The sequence below is a fragment of the Mirounga angustirostris genome, unplaced genomic scaffold (genome assembly GCF_029215605.1).
Source record: "Mirounga angustirostris isolate CCGP_5_RB_7025 unplaced genomic scaffold, mMirAng1.0.hap1 SCAF_8, whole genome shotgun sequence".
Lineage (NCBI taxonomy): Eukaryota > Metazoa > Chordata > Mammalia > Carnivora > Phocidae > Mirounga > Mirounga angustirostris.
This window is the reverse complement of record NW_026991716.1, coordinates 113833387-113847336: the sequence shown is the minus strand read 5'-3', so window position 1 is coordinate 113847336 and position 13950 is coordinate 113833387. Positions and strand designations below refer to the sequence as shown.

The 13950-nt window shown below is 36.8% G+C and overlaps 1 long non-coding RNA gene across 2 annotated transcripts; it reads right to left on the bottom strand.

Annotated features, from left to right (window-relative positions):
* Positions 1-934: 934 nt before the first annotated feature.
* On the bottom strand, positions 935-7806 carry LOC123837172 (uncharacterized). 2 transcript variants are annotated; one of them, XR_010413761.1, is made up of 3 exons: positions 7648-7806; positions 2196-2352; positions 935-1176 (listed from the first exon to the last, which is right to left on the bottom strand). It is a non-coding gene; the product is annotated as an uncharacterized LOC123837172 (long non-coding RNA). The 2 variants fall into 2 exon arrangements; XR_006789158.1 differs by lacking the exon at positions 7648-7806 and adding an exon at positions 4419-4532.
* Between the last annotated feature and the right edge of the window lie 6144 nt (positions 7807-13950).

Here is a 13950-nt window from a genome sequence, read left to right as displayed (position 1 = left end):
AAAAGTCCCAGGGGCTTGGGTAGCTCAGTCGGTATAGCGTCCAACTCTTGATTTTGGCCCAGGTCATGATCTCAGGGTTGTGAGATCAAGCCCCACATTGGGCTTGGTGCTAAGCATGGAGCCTGCTTAAGATTCTCTTCCTCTCCCTCTGCCCCTCCCTGCCTCTCCTTCTCTAGGAAAAAAAACCAAGAAGTCCCAAATGAATGATTTAGAATGAAGTGAACAAACTAAATTTAGAAAAGCTGAGGGAAGAAAATAGTAAGGAGAAGAATAGAAATTAATGAAATTGTAAACAGAAAAAAGTGAAGACTATCAATGACACCAAAAATGTTTCTTTGAAAAGCTTAAAAAAAAATTGATAACCCCCTAGTTAGACTTACCAGGAAAAAAAGAAAAAAGTCACAGATTCCCAATATTGTGAATGAAAGAGGTGACACAAACACTAGGAATCCTCCAAACATTAAAGGATGAGGGAATATTATGAGCAATTGTATGTGAAAGTCTAGAAAGGTAAATCTGTAGTGGCAGAAGGCAGGTCAGTATTGACTGTAAGTGGGCACAAGGAGGCTTTCTGGAGTGATAGAAATGCTTTATATCATGATTGTGGGGATTACCTGATTCTACACATATGTCAAAACCCATTAAATAACACACCTAAAATCAAAGAATGTTCCTATATACAAAATATGCCTCAATAAGGCTGATTTTTAAAAATTAAAAAATGAAGTAATGTGAATGGGGACTTCTGGGCAAAGGCGATGGATCAAACATATATATTTTCTTTTACTTTCTCCCAAACCACACTCAAACAACAGAATGACTTTTTACAGGCATACATCCACAAGGGCAAAGATAACTGGAGAAGAGATGACCAGAATAGCACATCAGGTGGAAAAACAGGTGGACCCTTGGTAACTGCTTTAGGAGACCAAAGAAAGTATAACCCTAAACCAAAAGTAAAGAAAGCCAAGATGCAACTAGATTTTATTGTATGTAATTATATGTAAAATGGACTGCAACCGGGTACCTCAGTTAGAGGATATAAAGGTTGGACTTAAAAACAGGAGAATTGGTTAAAGTCTATTTAAGAAGCATTGAGAGAGCCAGAGTCTCACCCCAACTCCATGCGGTTGGTCTGTCTCTTCTCCCGTGTCAGCAGAAAACTGGATGTTTATTCTGTGTAGAAAATAAAACACAGCCTTTGAACTCGAGGACTTCAGAACTGAGAGGCAAGAAATTACCATATTCATATATTTAACTAGTCACCGTTATCGGGAACACATTTATTGATTATCTACTGAAGACCAAGGCCTGTACTAGAAACACTGGCAATAAAAACAAACAAAAAAACCCCCCAACAATTGTCTATCCTCACAAGAAGCTCCTAGCCTAGTGGAAAGACAGAATCTTGACAGTTCATTGTGATACAGCAGTTTGAAAGCTATGAACGGATAGCACATTATGTTAGGGGTCCATTGAAAGGTACCAATCCCAAATCAAAGGGCCAGCGTCCTGATGATCATCATCGCTTATGCCCCCTCTAGTCCACTCTAGAAAACCTATTCCATGGAGAGCCACCAGAAAGGACATAGTGCTGCCCCTTTAATCATGACTGATTTGATCAGAAACATGCCTCAGAGAAATCTGGTTCCTCCACTGATTCTGCCATGACTGAGGTTTTCTCTGATTTGAGCTGTAAGGTTTTCTGTGGGTTGAGAATTTTGCATCAGACATTGCTGAAAAGTCATGATGTAGAAAGAGCAGCTGACCTGTGTGCAAGGTGAGTCAGCAGGGGAATCTGGCACATAGAGAAAGGAAAACACGGAGCAGGCATTCGGAAGCAGCAGAGTCGGGAGGGGACATGACGTGACCTCTTGATTTTCAGCACCCCAGCCTAGGACCTGGATGGCTCAGCTCTACTTTACCTACCATCTTTGGATTTTACCTGTTGTTGAGTTCTTAAAGGAATGCCCCTCCTTCTTTGCCTTTAGTTGTTTTTGTTTTTGTTTTTGTTTTTTGCCTTTAGTTGGTTTCTTTCCTTAGGTACAGAAAGACTAGAACAGGGGTCATGGGAGACCTCCTGAAGAAAATGATGCCCCAGCAAATCTCAAAGAAACAGTATGGGTTAGCCAGGCTAAGAATAAGGAGAATGGGATTCCAGGATGAAGCAGAAGGCCACACAAAGACTCACAGACCTGAAAAAGTGTGGCTCCTTCCAGGAACTGCACCACAAGCAGTTGGGTACCATGGAAGCACATGACAGCTGGAGAGAAAGAGACCAAAAACGTGCAGTTGGCATCTAGGCGCTGAATGGATAAGGTGACAACTCTTGGCCCATTCATGTCTTCATTTCTGCAACTCAGAGAAGATAAATAAGACGATCAGAAAGTTTGACAAGGCAATTAAAAGACAATGAGTTGTGGTATTCTGGTTCTGGGAGAAAAATTTACAGAAGTGTTGTTGTGTGTAAATATCCTAACTAGAAAATTAATCCAGGGGGAAAAAACTTTCAAAATATCTTTGTTTTCCCTTTGAGCTCTAAGGGAATTCATTTTAAGAAATTAAATGTGAGATGAATGGAATGGTAATTATTCACAGGTCTCAAACTTTCCCTGTGAATCTAAAACAAAATAATTCAGTCTTTGCCATCAATTAATTGAGAATTGAAATTAAGATTAACATTATTATAACAGAAAAACTAATTATCCAGAAATCTCCATATTATTGAGATTATCACACTTCTTTACAAAGAAAAATGAAGGCCTTAAACTTGCAAATTTTATTAAAGCATGCAAATTAGAGTGAAGAAAATTGAATTTTCAGAAAAAAATGTATGAATAATTAATTCTGTTTACACCTGGCCATATATTTCTTGATCATAGAAATCCTCATAGGACTAATAAAACTTGTACTAAAAACTTAACTGTTTTATTTATTTATTTATTTATTTATTTATTTATTTATTTATTTATTTATTTTTTAAAGATTTTATTTATTTATTTGAGACAGAGAGAATGAGATACAGAGAGCATGAGAGGGAGGAGGGTCAGAGGGAGAAGCAGACTCCCTGCCGAGCAGGGAGCCCGATGCGGGACTCGATCCTGGGACTCCAGGATCATGACCTGAGCCGAAGGCAGTCGCTTAACCAACTGAGCCACCCAGGCGCCCAAAACTTAACTGTTTTAGTAAAATTAAATAAAATCAAGGCGAATATACATTTTAATACACATAACTATTAAATAGAAAAAATATTTTACATATTTTTGCATCTAAAAATTCACTGATTTATTCTTTATTATGCATTCATATATACACGTACACATATGTATATCTTTTTATGTCTATACATCCATCCATTGCACAATTATAGGAAACAATTCAAAGGGAGGAAACAACATATTTGAAGGCGCACATAACTTTCAGTTTCTGAAGCCATAATCAGGTCTTTGATGAACTGAAATACTCAGCAAATTTATTTGATCTGTCATGGAGACTAAAAATAATAATATTAACTTATTTTATTGATTGTCACCATGTTGGTCATGGTTCTGGAGACTTAAGTCATTCACGCATTTTTTTCACCCATTTTTTATTCATTTATTCCTTCGCTCATTTATTCCTTTATTCATTTAATATTTATTGAATTCCTACCATGAAGCAAGTGTTATTATAGGCTTGGGCTACAGAGCAAAAGAACACCAATCTTCTCAAGGAGTTTAAGAGTCTAGGGAAGGGAGATAGATATTAATCAAATAAGTGCTGAGAATTATATTTAAAAGTTGTAACAAACACTATGATGATAAAACACAAGGGGCTAGAATGTAGATAGTAGAGTATCTGAACCAATCTGTGGTAGTGGTAGGATGTGGTCAAAGGATTCCCTGAGGAAGTGATGCTTGGACCAAAATTTGAAAGATAAGTAGGGCTTAACTAGAGGAAGTGAAAATGAGACCACAGACCCAGATGATTTTGAAAAATGCTTACACTAGTTGTGTAACATCTGTATAGAGGAAGAAATGAGGTATCAGCTCTTTATCTGCCAATTTTATGGGCTCCCTTTTATACATGAGAGCAATTCAAGATTTCAAGATCCTCCCAACATTGTCAGAAATAGTTTTGGGATCCAGATTGGGGGAGGGCACTTCAATTTACAAGTGAAAAAAAAGACTTCAAAGGGATGATAACAATAATACACATTTGAAATGTGATTCGGGTATATGTATTTTGCAAACAGGAAGAGAAATAGTAAATTAGATGAAATATGCATTTGGAAAATAGATTCAAATATATATTTTGAAAATAAGGGAGTCACATAAGTGAGAAAAGTTGTACATCCAAAAGGAGATTCAAAAAGAAAGCAAGTCCCAGAATGATGTAGAGAAAGGAAATCTGTAAAGATACTTTTTGTTTTGATTTACCTTGGGTTGTGAAGAACTACAAATAACAAGGGACCTATAGGAGGTTGCAACAGGAAATTCAATGTCTTGTGCTTTTTTTGCCTCAATCATATAAAGTTAAACTTTCAGAGCTATTTCATAGGAATGAATGCTTGGCAAACTGAAAAAAAAAAAAAAAGATTTAGTTTGGCTTTTTTTACACTTTGTTCAGAATAGAGATATTTGAACTTTGGAAGCCACAAATTGTAAAATGTATCAAAATTTTATTTTAGTAAATGATTATGTATCTTTCAAAATAGGAGGATGCAGACTCTGTGGGTCACAACGTTAGGCCTTTGTGCATAAAGAAGCAACTGGCTTCCCAGCTCAGAGAGGAGGCTGGTGCGGGAGCAGGATGGGCAGACCCTCCTCTCTAGCAGTTGCTATATTGTAAACACAAGTGAAGTAATCCCAAGGAGAGGCAAAAAGGACTTTAAGGATTCACTCAGTCATGCTCTTCTGCTCCCTGGAAGTAAGCCATGATTGAGATTGGCTGGAAAACAGCTGTTGGTGACAGACCCATCTGGCAAGCAGCTGAGACATGAAGTTGCTTTTTCTGAGCAAAGGCTAAAAGCCAATGATCTCTCTCACAGGCACTGATACAAACAACCATGGGCGCCTTTTAGAGCTTGTTGCTATGTGACTCTATTACAGGGAGAAAATAAATGATGATAAATAATAAAACAACACTAGTTACCACTTGTGGGGCTGATGGGGTTTAGGGCAGGCTGCCCCAGAATGTGCTATTTGGGCATATAATTTTGAATTAAAGTTACTTGAGAAACAGCCAGTACAAGAAGAACGCTCTGACTCTCTTTTCTGTCTCTCTGAAAGCAGGAAATAAATCTCTCAGGAGAAAGACACCCTCCCTGCACCAGGTGTAGAGACATCCTTATTGCCAGAGATCGGGAATTCAAAGGCAAGTAGGCTTTTTGTAAACAAACTCCGCTTAGTTTCCTCACTAATTAGTACTCAAATCTAAGTTTCCTTGTCTTGTCAGTTCTTCACAAATGTATTGTTTCTTTGTCTAGAAGGTATAAAAGCTGCCTTTGTTGGTCACATCTTTGGGTCTTATATTTTTATGGGGCTCAGAAGATACAAAATTCAATGTGTTTTTCGCCCATTAATCTGTGCCATGTTAATTTAAGTATTAGACCAGCCAAAAGAATGAAGAGGGGTTGGGGGAAACTGTCCCCTCCCCGACAGTTCTGGCGCAGTGGGCAGGATACTTCACTGGCTGGACATGGCGTGCTCCAGGGCCACCCCTGAAAGATCCTAGGGCCTCTGACTAGCACCAGCAGAAAGTAAGAATTCTTAACACACCCGCCTCCCAAGTCTCTGTCTGCAGGGTTCAATGGAAGCAAAAGTGGTGAAAACCCTTTTGCCCTTTTTCTAAATTTAGATTATCAGGAGAAAATATTTGTGGAACTAGTTCCTTGGTTATAATGACTCTGGTAAAGATTTTGTATGAGTGCTGTCAGTTTGTATTGATCCTTTTCCTCCCAGAGATGGCTATGATTTCTCTTCGTTCTTGTCTATTATATCACTCATCATAAGGAGGAAAAATCAAAGGGCAAAACACGGGCATAGACCCTATATGCCTGCTGTTTGAGCTGGCCTCACAGACTGATGAGTTCACAGTTCTCACCAGACCGATGTCTATTTATGACAAACTTTGCTGTGGGTCGCCTGCGTAAAAACTGGAGGAGACTTTTCCTTTTGTCTTGTTTTATGTCTTGAGAGTGTGCCTTTATGACCAATGAGAATATTCTATCTGGTCTCCAGCATCCGGAAGATGCACTTAGGAGGGTACACTTTGGTGGTCAGTTGAATGGACTGGGATTCCAAGACGCAAAGTTACAAGCAGCATCCCCTTTGTCTAGCCATGCCAGCTTTCAGGGGAATTGTTATAACAGGTTCCAGTCCATAAGGAGCCTTTGTCATCTCAACCTTTGTTGTCTGCTAAAATGCTAAAAAGTCTCATTCCTATAGCACCTGCCCAATGTCACAGATTAGCGGGTCTATGATTGGAGAGGCATCCCATGTTCCAACAAGAGACCAGAAACAACATTTTCACTGCACCATCTTTACTTCCTGTGCAATGAAGGCTTTTGCTTTCTTAGGCTGTCTGCACCTGTGAGGGCTGTATCTCTTATACTCTCTTATAGGATGCCTCTTGCATCTTTGGTGAAGCCATTAAAAAAGCTTATTGGTTTGAGTCACTATTTGGATTAGTATAAGATTCTATTCATCAATGATCAAACAGTGGATCCTTTGAATTGGAAAACCTTCTATATTTTAGAGAGTTTAAGCAATTGTCTTATTGGTACCTATGGAAAGACCAAATTAAAAAGTGGATACAAAAAATATGACGGCTAACCTTAGGGACTCCATTAACAAGATAAAAGAACAGAAATTAAAATTAAAATTAACACCCACAATCAACATAAATTCCCCTTCTTAAAATCTGGCCCCATCTCCTCAAATTCTCTTAACTCCTCCAACTCCTCCACCTTCCCAAGAAAATCCCTTAAACACTCAGCTGCTTGTTTTAACTTCCCTTTCCAGAAAAGATTTTTAGAGAGTACTCCAGCCTAATCTCTAGGCCCAAGTTATTCATGTAAATGCTAAAAGCCAGGAAATAAATTCAGAAATACCCAGGATGAGCAATAAAGTTCATTTTGCTGGGTTTTATAATCAGACTCTGCCAGCTTCAGGTCTTCCTATGCAATGTCTTTTGTGGATATATCCAAAATGCCCTCCCAAAGAATTCACATTCCCTGGACAACAGAACATAGAAATCTTTTGATTTCCATTTTAGTTAGAAATTTTCCAATTGATTGAAAAAGGCAAATTCAAAATAAAGTGGTAGAGTGGGTAAATCAACTTCTAAACACTACAATGGCAAAGCCTACCCAATTCTTTGAAAATAGTTTATGGAAATACAGATTTTTTAAAAAGTTAAAATCAATGATTCTTAATTTATAAATGGACTCTTCAGAAGGACAAAAGCATGACTCTGTAAGCAACTCAAAATCCACTCCGACTCTTTCCTATTTGCCTTCAGACATTTGCAGATATTATAAAGAAACAAAGATATTGAAAACAAAACTGTTCTGTACTTAAGAAAAAGAAGGAAAATTTAAATAGCAATTATTTCAGGTTTCTGGTAATAGACAAATATATCCCAAAACTCGAGGGAAAAACTTACATTGTTTCTCTGTTCCTCGAAGTTATAAATCTCATCATGCTTTAACAGGAAACAAACTGAGGGTTGCTGGAGTGGTGGGGGTGGTGGGAGGGATGGGGTAGTTGGGTGATGGACACTGGGGAGGGTATGTGCTATGGTGAGTGCTGTGAATTGTGTAAGACTGATGAATCACAGACCTGTACCTCTGAAATAAATAATACATTATACGTTTAAAAAAAAAAAAAAAGATAGTAGGAAGGGAAAAATGAAGAGGGGGAAATTGGAGGGGGAGATGAACCATGAGAGACTATGGACTCTGAGAAACAAACTGAGGGTTCTAGAGGGGAGGGGAGTGGGGGATGGGTTAGCCTGGTGATGGGTATTAAAGAGGGCACGTATTGAATGGAGCACTGGGTGTTATACCCAAACAATGAATCATGGATTACTACATCAAAAACTAATGATGTAATGTATGGTGATTAACATAACATAATAAAATAACATTAAAAAAAACATGTAAATACAACCCACTAACACCTGAGACTAAGGGGGAGGGGAGCTGGGGGGAGTGGGTAGAGGGGGTTTGTGGGGGAGAGAAAGAGGATTTTTAAAAAATACAAATGCTAAAAAGGCTCCCTTGCCCAAACTCTAGACCACAGCTTCCTTAAGATTGCTTCCAGTGACAATCTTTAAGTCTTCTCCACAATTAGTAAAAAGCTTTAGCTGTCTGAATGGATACACTTATTCCAACTGTTATTGATAAACTAGTGAGTTTATATTGTTATACCTGATTCATTACTAAAATTTTAAAATTAAAGCTATAGGATCTCTATGTTTGTCTATAATACGCACATTACAAATATTGTATTTTTCTACGTCTGGATGGTATTGCCAAAGTTAACTCATAAAAGAGCTCTGTTTAACTGGCTTAAAATTAAGTGCTTATAAATTAAGTATTTCTAATTCTCAAAAAAAAAAAAAAAAGAAACTAACCCTATTGCCTTTCAAAATCACATGCCCTGGGAAAATATTTGATATTAAAGCAAGCTTAAGTCTGTTGGTTTAATTATTACAGACATGTCTTTAGAGTTCTCATCATTCAACATAATGCTTTTATTATACCTAGGTTTACTAAAAGTCAAATAAGCTCATGTTATCTCTGTTACAAAATTTGTCACCAAGAAAAAAAGCAAATTTCAGACATTGGCTAACTGCTTTAATGTCTCAAGAAATTCTCATGAGTAATCTAATTATGATTGTTAAGAACACATGAGTTAAATAAATGCAAGTGAAAGAAGAGTTTTAAAAAGTGAATTTTTTAACAATGATTGCGTTATTATATGTCTACTCAAATAGTGTTCCTAATCTACTTGGTAACTTCCAGAACTTCCACCCTTAGGATTTTGTTAAATTAAATTAAATTATGGGAACTTACTGAGTGTCTAGATCATTTCCAAGTAAGATAAATACTGAAATATTAATTGCTAAGCAAGTCTAAGTTTACCTACTTTTGACCTCTTTTTACAAAGGAACTAAAGAGATTTAGGTGTATTAGTGAATATGTCTTGTGCTATGTTAAATAAATTGCGCTATAAGGAAATGAATGCTTCTAGAAATTATGAAATGTATTTATAATTTTGACAATCTAAGAATATTGATGTAATAGACAGCTCATTATTGTTTACTTTTTAATTTTCACTAGAAATTAAGGTTTCCAAGGCTTGAGAATTCTAATTAATATATTTAATATATTAGCTACCAGAAATAAGTGAAATGACTCTGTATGCAAGAAAAGTAGGATATATGTTTTTAGAAAGCAAATGTATGAGGAATAAAGATGCATTTTTGTTGAGGGAAAAAAAGTAATTTTGTCCTCAAGTAAAGCTGATTATTTCTGAACAGGAAAGATAGCAAGGGACAAATTAAAATAAACAAAGGAAGTTGTACAAGGTTTATGAAAAAGGAATCTTGGGGAAAGAATTTTATATGTGATCAAGTTGAATGAGATTCAATTAATTTGTTATAAGAGTTAAAAAAAAAAAATCTTAAATATCAATAGTGTACTTAGGTCAAACCGGAACTTAATTTTCTTTCATCTGCTAAACATACAAATAAGTCTGCTTGGACTATCGGTCTGCTCCTTATAAAAGTTTATGCTCCTCATAAGAGATAATAAAATGTTTTTCTTTACCTTTTAAAGTAATCTGCTTAGAAAACAAGGGTTCTATGTTTTTCCAAAACAATTTCCTGTGTTTATCAGGTCTTTGATTATTAAGGTAAACTTAGTCCTCTTAATATTAAAAGAGCTAAGTTTTGCTTAGAACTATGTAACCTTTTTTTTTTTTAAGATTTTATTTATTTATTTGAGGGGGGCGGAGAGAGAGAGAGAGAGAGAACATGAGCAAGGGGAGGGAGAAGGAGACTCTCTGCTGAGCAGAGAGCCCGAAATGGAGCTCAATCCCAGGACCCCGGGACGCCCAACCGACTGAGCCACCCAGGCACCCCAAGAACTGTGTACCCTTCTATATTTGCCTATTAGGTCTTTAATTGTCACTTTGGTTAAGTTGATAACTAAGTATTGTTTCACGGTGACCTATGATTCTCTTTTACCAAGTGTTTTAAAACCTTTTTGATATTTTTGACAAACTTCCCCCAAATCAAATTCTAAATAATCTTTTTGACCTCAAACTTTGAGAATTTTAAAAGGATCCCTGGGGCATCTCAAAAGATTTATTCTCTCCTCTTATAAAAGAGAAATGTGCGGTGCCTGGGTGGCTCAGTTGGTTAAGCCTCTGCTTTCGGTTCAGGTCATGATCCCAGGGTCCTGGGATCGAGCCCTGCATTGGGCTCTCTGCTCACTGGGAAGCCTGCTTCTGCCTCTCCCTCTATCTACTGCTCTGCCTACTTGTGCTCTCTATGGCAAATAAATAAATAAAACTCTTTTAAAAAAAGAGAGAGAAATGTTACACAAGTTAGGCTTATTTAGTATATTAAATTACATGGGAAGCATTGTCAAATAAGCGATGATAACCCTTCTTAGGTTATATGGTATAAGTGAATGTTAATATGAGTGCTCTAAAAATTATATAAAATTCCTAGAATTCTGATATGTCCTGGTATAATGTTATCAATCATAATTCCAATTATTATTATCTTAAAATGTTGTGTGTCACAGAAATAAATGATCTTGTCAAATTTTCTCATCAATTGCATTATAATGAACTCTCATCAGATATTTAATTATGGCTATTTTTAAGTCTTTTTTTAATTTACAGATTGTTATTGTTTCATTCAGATGCTTTTACAAAAGCTTCCTGCAAATTTGTTTGATCTTCAGAGAAATTCACGGAAAGGAATCTGACAAATACTCTAGAATACAGTCTTCTGATAACTTTCAGCTCCTATCACTGAACTAAATAAGAATTTATAGAAGCTTCACTGGGGAAACTGCTGGCTTCCTAAAACTTCTGACAAAAGACAGATCAACAAGAATTCATTACATGGGACTGAATGAACTGAGTAAGATGATTATAATTTTTATGACTTTTTATTTGAAACATTGCTGATTTTTTAATGTTTTGTTTTCCAGATTTAAAGAAACCTTTTTCTCTTTTTCTTAAGCTTCCTATGTCTTAGAGCAAAGATAAAACATCTCTTTTCCTCCCTGCCTGATCCCTCTAAATTTGGCAACTCTCAGTGAATATTTTTTATATGTCTATGGCAATATAGTTATTTGCATAAATTCAATAAAAATCCATATTTCACATACTTTGTCATTGTCTTCATTGCATCATTTATGTGATGTGCTAAAGACATCCTAAGTACTTATGTGTTCATCTGTTTTGTGGAATCCCAGAGTAGTCACAAGATCTATTAAAAAATACTTCTTTCTCAGACTCCAAGATGTTTGGTAAATCTGTCTCCTAAATATATTTACTCACACAACTTCCTCCATTGGTTGCAGATATTATTAGGGGATTCTTTTTTGAAGAATCAAGATTCTCTTTGGCTGAAGAGAAGGGAGAGGGGAGCAGGAAAGAAGGGAAGTACATGACCCACTTGTGCCTGATATCCATGGATCCCCACTGGACTGCACCCAAATATATCATGTTGAAGGGTCTGCTGTTGTTTGTAAAGGTAGTTAAAAAATTATCATTGTGCAGTGAGAAAGGTTTGGAATCAGAATACCTTTGTGAAAGTCCTTGTTTCTCTCTTTAATGGTTGGAGGACCTAGCCAAGTTACCTAACTTCTTTCTGCTTTGGTTTCCACATTTGAAAAATGAGGACAATAGTACCATCTGTTCTGCCCATCTCAGAAAGACTGTTTGAAATATAATGAAGATTCTGGACACGGAAGCACTTTGTAAGTTTTAAGGGGCCATTAGAGTTGGTGATGATGTTCCTGATATCATTACTGTGGAGTAGTTGCAAATTGAAGCCAAACCATTTATTCTTAAAGGGTGAATTAGCCACCTTGGGGTGGTGGTTTGTTTACTCTAAAATTCCTAAGATTTTATTTTTTAGTTTCAAACTAAGTTTTGGCAAACCTTACTTGTAAACGGTATGTATTTAAAATTAATGCTCATTTTTAATTTCATGCCATCACTACTGAAAAAAGATTCACACCCAGAAGAAAACTTTACAGGTTATAACCACAGAGAAGGCAAACTGGTTTTTCTTAATTGCTCCAAAGGACATTCTATCCTGAGGTGATAATTGTGTAAATTTGTAGACCTGTCTGAGGATCCAAAGTAAATGTCTAAATATACAGAACTCTATGCAAGAAAATAACGTTTTATTTCAAAGTAAAATTTGAGTTTAAAAATAAAAGCCAGTGTGCTTTTTTAGAAGATCTGTGATAAGATAAACAGACTTGCCCTCCCTTTCCCCAACCCCGACTATAATGACCTTCATTCCTAAAGAAATCACATAAAACTTCTTTGCTGCTTAATATCACTTCTTTTTGACCCCATCCTGGCCTATTTTCACTCCCTTTACACCTCTTATTCCAAGGTCATATCAGCTTTCAGATAAAAAGCAATATTTAAATATCTTTTTATATGGAAGATTCTGGATGTTCCTTGATCCTGTTGCCCTACCCTCGATATCCCCTGGGTTTTTCTTTCGAAGGATATATTATTATTGTATGCTATACGTAAGATAGTTTGTATATCATACAATAATTTTGCTGATTTTAAATTACTCTTTGGCAAATAGTAGAAATCCCTATTTGAAAGATATCATACTATTTTAAAAAAACAGCACTTTTCTTTTCTTTTTTATTGATGTATAATTGACATACAATATTATATTAGTTTTAGGTGTTCAGTGTAGTGATTGAACATTTGTATACACTACAAAAATGATCACCATAATAAGTCTAGTTACCATCTGTCACCGTACAGAGTTAATACAATATTATTGTCCATATTCCCTATGCCGGACATTACATTCCCGTGATTTTATTTTATAACTGAAAACTTGTACCTCTTGATCCCCTTTACCCATCTTGCCCACCCCCCAATCTCTTCTCCTCTGGCAATCATCACTCTGTTCTCTTTATCTGTGAGGCTGGTTTTATTTTGTTTGTTCATTTCTTTTATTTTATAGATTCCACATGTAAGTGAAACCACATGGTATTTGTCTTCCTCTATCTGACTTATTTCACTTAGCATAATATCCTCTAGGTCTATCCGTGGTGTCAATAATGGTAAAATTTCATTCTTTTTCTTTTCTTTTTTCTTAGAGAGAGTGTGTATACATGCACGCACATGCATGTCCCATGGGGGGGGGTGGAGGGGCAGAGGAAGAGGGAGAGAGAGATTTTTTTTTTTAAGATTATTTATTTATTGGGACGCCTGGGTGGCTCAGTCGTTAAGCGTCTGCCTTCGGCTCAGGTCATGATCCCAGGGTCCTGGGATCAAGCCCCACGTCTGGCTCCTTGTTCAGTGAGGAGCCTGTTTCTCCCTCTCCCTCTGCTGCTCCCCCTGCTTGTACTCTCTCTCTCTGTCTCTGACAAATAAATAAATAAAAATCTTAAAAAAAAAAAAAGATTATTTATTTATTTATTTGACAGAGAGGACACAGCAAGAGCAGGAACACAAGCAGAGGGAGTGGGAGAGGGAGAAGCAGACTTCCTGCTGAGCAGGGAGCCCGATGGGGGGCTTGATCCCAGGACCCTGGGATCATGGCCTGAGCAGAAGGCAGACGCTTAACAACTGAGCCACCCAGGTGCCCCAAGGGAGAGAGAGAGATTCTTAAGCAGGCTTCACGCTGAGTGCAAATCTGATGCAAGGCTCCACGCAGCAGTCCACCCAGGGCTCA